Here is a 6,000-nt window from a genome sequence, read left to right as displayed (position 1 = left end):
TGTATCTCAGTTACTTTTCTCTCTTTGCTGAGACAAAATACCCAGTGTCCAAAGTTAAAGGGAGGAAAGGTTTATTTGGCTCATAGTTTGTAAAGGTTTAAGTCCATAATATGCTAGCTCCAATGCAGAATGACACATGGCAGAGGGGCAACAGTTCATGGTGGTGGAGGACAGCAAAAAGCAAGAGCAAATGGGAAGGAGCAAACCTCTTCTCCTCCCTTATATTGTATACAGGCTACCCACCCTGGGGCGGGAGTAGCACCTCCAATCCCAGCACTAGACAATGAATTAATCACAAACTCTAGATTCAGCTGCCTCTGCATGAGGCTTTGGTGGGACATCTAGAAACAAACTGTAACAGCATGTGAATACCCAGTTTTCCTAGCACCTTTTACTGCAGATCATACCCTTTCTCCATTGTATATTCTAGATCCCTTTAACAAAGATTATTTGACCTTGTATACGTGGGTTATTTTTGGGCTCTGTATTCTGTGTCAATGGTTTATGTGTCTATTTTTGTGTCATTACTATATTGTTTTGATTTTTATAGCTTTGTAGTATAATTTCATATCAGGAAATGTGATTCCTTGAGCTTTTTGGGGTCTTTGTGGTTTCATATGAATTTGAGGATAGTTTTTACTGTTGCTGTGAAAAGTGCCATTATGCATTTTGATAGAGATAGCATTGAATGTGTAGGTCACTTTGGGTAGTGTGAACATTTTGATAATAATTATTCTTCTAGTTCATGAACACATGATTTTAATTTCTTTCATCAATATTTTATAGTTTTCAATGTATAGATCTGAAAGCCTCGTTTTTACAGGAAAAAACTTGAGTTCAGTAGCAGAAGCAGCAGCAATAGAGAGGATCATCATCCAGAAATTCTCTTCCTTTTCTAACTGTTGGTACCTTTTGGGGTCCCTGCCTTTGAGGGGTTCATGAGGAGTAAGAGGCAGGTAAAACAGAAAGCTGGTGTTCTACAGGAATCCTGGAAATGCTGCGTCAGAAACCCTAAGGGATTCTGGAAAGGATGTGGGGCGGGGAGCAATGGGCCTTGGCTGCTCTGGAGTCATAGTCCTGCAGCTCTCAGTCCTGGGGAAGAAAAGGACTCTTTGTTCTCATACAAAACAATCTGCCTGGTCATTTTTGGTCACCCTGTGGCTAAGGTAGGGGAGGAGGCAGATTTACCCTTTCCAGAATCACGTAGGGTTGAGGGAGAAGAAGAGTTCTCCAGAAAATGATAACATAGGCCCATCTCTGAGGCGGGAATAGATCCGAGGGCGCACACGCCGTAGAGATTGTGGGCTTCCGCCTTAAAGCTGCACCGCCTGGGCTTGCGTCCCGTTGCTGCCACTTGCCAGCAGTTGGGCCTCAGAAACATCGCTCTCTGTGCCTCGGTTTCCTGTGCTGGAACCGGGAGTGTTAATGGTGCCCCTGTTAAGATGAAGTGGGGCCCGGTGAGTAATGCCCTTGGGCCACTTGCTAGTGTGGAGTGAGTGCTAGCTGTTTAGGTATCATTTCTTATTCTTGATATTGTTATAACAATATAAGTGTGGAACCTGCAGCTTTCTCCTCATTTATTGGCCCAAGAATTGTCTTTAAAAAAGGATAAGGTTGACATCGGTCTGGGAATCCTGTGGACTTTGGCTTTAAACCTCTTTTGGGTGGGGCTCAAAGATCCCCTTGGTCTCCAACATGTGGAAGGATGCAGTGCCCATTTGGTAAAATGGCAACAGAGTCGGGGGATGTGGGAGCTCATTTAGAGTGTTATCCATTCTGGCAGCAATGAGTTAAATGCGAGGTTCTGGGATGGAGATGCATATTTGGGACAATTTTCAGAGTCACTTTTTTTCCTAGAGAGTATCTTTTCCTTATCTTTCCTCTTTTCTTCCTTTTTTTTTTTTTTTTTTTTTTTTTTTTCTTTTTTTTTTTTTTTTTTTTTTTTTTTTTTTGGTTTTTCTCCGGTACCGGGAACTGAACTCGTGACCTTGCACTTGCCAGGCAGGCGCTTTTGCCGCTGAGCTAAATCCCCAGCCCCGTGTGTGTCTTTTTGAGACAGAGTCTTGTATACAGTTCAGGCTGGCTTTGAGCTCACTTTGTAGCCCAGGCTGGTCTCAAACTCAACAATCCTTCTGCCTCAGCCTCCCGAGTGCTGGGATTACAGGCGTGCACCACTATGCCCAGCTTTCTTCCTGTTCTTCACTTTCTTCTGTATTACCTTAGAAAGAATGCCTGGTTTATTTACCCTTAGTAATTCTTAACCAGGAATTTTGTGTTTAAAACTCACATTCACATATCTTATTAGGACATTTAAAGTGGTTTTCTTTGCCTGTTCTCACTTGAAAATGGATGTGTTTTCACTAGGCATAAACGGAACAAGGGATTGTTTTTTTGTAACTGGCAGGAATTGAATTTAGAATGATAAGATCTTGAAATTTTGAGACCCCAAATCTTTAGAGAAGATCTCAAGATTAATAATAATAATGATAATAATAATAATAATAGTAACAGCTATATGTTGAGTGCTTTCTGTTTGCCATGTACCATGCCAAGTGTTTTATGTGGACTGTCTTATTGATCCTTGTAGGAATCTTCCTGGATAACTCTCTTATCCACTTTACAGACAAGCAGCTTGAGAGTCAGAGAAGAAGAGTGACTTGGCAAAATTTTCCTAGATGGTACATGGGGAATCTGTACTCAGACGCAGGCTCTGATGCTCATGTCTGGGGTTTGACCAGTCACTTGGTGCCAGAGTTTGATGTCAGCTCTCCCCAAAGATCCATGTGTTTAAGGCTTGGTCACAGCTTAAAGAGATGGGGCCCAATGGGAGGTCTTCCAGTCACTGGCGAAAGAAGACAGTGAGACTTTGCCTCCTCTTCTCCTCTCTGCTTGTTGGCCACCATGAGGTTCTCCCTGCCATGATGTACTGTCTCACCCCACGCCCAAGTGCCGTGAGGCCAACTGACCATGAACTGAAACGGTGAGCCAAATTAAACCTTCTCTTTCCATAAGTTGCTTACCTCAGGTATTTTGTTGCAGTAATGGAAAGTTGGCTGACATACTTAGTGACCATTATTTACCATTTTAGGACCACTGAAGGTGAAAGACAGATTTTCTTTTTTTTTTTTTTGGGTTTTCTCCGGTACCGGGAACTGAACTCACGACCTTGCGCTTGCCAGGCAGGCACTTTGCCGCTGAGCTAAATCCCCAGCCCCGAAAGACAGATTTTCAACTTGAAAAATAAAACAAAGACAAAAAGAAAAATCAGACAATACTATCTATCACAGATAAATAAATAACATTATTAGTTGTTGATATATAAAGATAGTTTTCCAATTATCATTGGAATTCTGACATGATTAGTCCCCCAGTTTAAAAAGAAAAATTATACATTATATATTATCCATATGTTAAAATTATTCTACATATGAAAGTAACTCCTGATTATTTTTTATTTTAAAGAGAAAAAAAAATAACCAGATAACAACAAGACAAAAACAAAACAACACAAAACAATAAAAATGATACAGGATTTCAAAACAAGATGATAGGAATTAACAACGGTTGTTATATTACATATTGTTATCTTCGATGAAGTTGTTCAGATTACCAGATGTTAGAATGCAAGATTGATCATTAAAGAGAATAAAAAGTAATAAATAAAAAAACATTAGAAATGATACAGAGCTTCACTAAACAAGATGGTAGGAATTCAACAATGGTTGTTATATTGCATATTGTCTTCAAATTAGTTGTTCAGATTACCAGATATAAGCATGCAAAATTGGTCAAGGAAAAAAAAATTAAATCTTAACCACTCCTTTCAATAAACCAATAGACATCAGCAGTACAATTATCCCAGCTATTCTTGTATATACATATATATTTTTCCTCTTTTTCTTTCTTTTCTCCTTTTCCTCATTCCAGTTGTTCCTTCCCTTTGAGCAATTTCTTTCCCTTTCACAATATCACTTATACCTTTGGGTTTTATTTATTCTTTCAGGTTCTTACAGTAGGGAGACAGTACAATATTTACACATGTGCGTCTGATTTATTTCACTTATGAGTATGGTCTCTAGTTGCATCCATTTATCTGTAAAAGCCTCAAGTTTATCTTTTTTTTTAAATAAAAATATCACATCTTTTTTATCCATTCCTCTGTTGACTGGCATTTGGGTTGTTTGAAGGTTTAGCTGTGGCAAATTGCGTGGGTGCCCAGATATCACTGTGGTATGATGTTTTCAGTTTTTCTGGAAAAATACACAGAAGGGGAATAGCTCAGTTAACTGGGACCTCTAATCCTAGTTTTGTGAGGAATCTCCACACTGATTTCCACAGTGGTTTCACCAGTCTACACTCCCACCAGCATGGAGAAGGGTTCCTTTTTCCCCACAGCCCCTCCAGAATTTATTATTTGTTGATTTATTGAAGATAGCCATTCTTTCTGGGGTGAGATGGAATCTCAGTGTTGTTTTAATTTGTGTTTCTTGAATGACAAATGACGTTGAACATTTTTTTATATATTTATTCATTGTTACTATTTCCTTATCTGAAAAGTATGTATTCATCTCAGATATCCATTTTGGATTGGGTCTTTGAATTTTAGGGGCCCAACTTTTAAAAATTCTTTATATGTTCTAGATAGAAGTCCTTTGTCTCATGGACAGTTGGCTAAATTTGTTTTTCCAATTCATGGCTTTTCTTTTCACCCTGTTGGTGATTTCTTTTGATGTGCAAAAACTTTTCAATCAGATGAGATCCCAGTTGTTGATTCTTTGAAGTATTTCCTGTGCAGTTTGGTTTCTGTTCATGAACTCTCTGCCTACCCCTATGTCTTCAAGATTTCTACCTACTCTCACTTCCAGTAGATTTAGTATTTTGATTCTTATTTAGACACATTTAAAAGTTGTTTTTGAAGATGTCATTTTATTTCGTCTTTGTTGTGTGGGGTTGCTTTTATGGTTTAGATTTAAAACATCAGTCAAAGGCCAGGGATATAGCTCAGCAGCACAGCGCCTGCCTGGTAAGTGTAATTTCATGAGTACAAAAATTTGACTCCCTGTACAAAAAAAAAAAAAAAGTCAGTCAAAAGTCTCATGGTCAGAGAAAGGGGTGCTAGGAAGTGATTGGACCATAGGGGCACTGTACTCCTCCGTGGACTAATCCCCTGGTGACTTCCTAGTTGAACATGCTGTTAGGAGGGCAGGCCCAGTTAGAGAAGGTGGATTATCGAAGGTGTGGCTTTGGAGCTCTCTCTCTCTCTCTCTGGCTCTTGCTTTCTCTCTGCTTCCTGGTTGCTTTCCTCTGCCCCGGCCTCCTGCCATTTTGGTTCTGACTTGGAGCCAGCAGAACAGGACTTAAACACTCTGAAGCCAGGAGCCACATAAGCCTGTCCTCCTTTAAACTGCAGATGTCAGATATCGTGCCCCGGTGACAGAAAGCCTGACTAACACAGACTGTGGAGTCTAGATGGAACACTGCAGAAACTTCTCCTTGTATTCAAAAAGGACTGTTGTTTTTAGACAAGAGGAAAAGAAACTAGTGTCTGAGACAATTATTTCATCATTTCCTGTCTCTCACTGTGCGTGCTCTGGTCTACCCAAACTGTGCATGGATGCTTGTAGATTAAATTGTGTTTCCTCAGGAAACACCCGCTATATTACAGGCACTGTTCTAAGTGTCAGAGACACATCAGTGAACAGCAGTGGCGGGCCGTTTCTGAGCCTTCCTGGAGCTGGATTGGGCAACGTAAGCAATAAAGAAACAGTGACGGGGCTGGGGATTTAGCTCAGTGGCACAGCGCCTGCCTGGCAAGGGCAAGGTCATAAGTTCGATTCCCGGTACCGGAAACAAAACAAAACAAAACAAAACAAAACAAAAAAGAAACAGGTGACTCTAATATGAAGTAAACCAGATGGTGACATTGTATGGAGAAAAATAAGAGTAGAAAGAAAGCAAGTGACAGGCAGTTTGCAATGCGAAATAGAACGACCAGCGAGT

The 6,000-nt window shown here is 40.1% G+C and overlaps 1 protein-coding gene across 1 annotated transcript in view; it reads left to right on the top strand.

Moving 5' to 3' along the window:
* The window catches only part of Tmcc3 (transmembrane and coiled-coil domain family 3), a 225,943-nt gene that overhangs the window by 8,562 nt on the left and 211,381 nt on the right, over window positions 1-6,000 (top strand). The window lies entirely within an intron of this gene.

This window comes from Chinchilla lanigera, unplaced genomic scaffold (assembly GCF_000276665.1).
Source record: "Chinchilla lanigera isolate Chin_1 unplaced genomic scaffold, ChiLan1.0 scaffold00004, whole genome shotgun sequence".
Taxonomy (NCBI): Eukaryota; Metazoa; Chordata; class Mammalia; order Rodentia; family Chinchillidae; genus Chinchilla; species Chinchilla lanigera.
The sequence above is the reverse complement of the archived record's forward strand: the minus strand, read 5'-3'. Positions and strand labels throughout refer to the sequence as shown.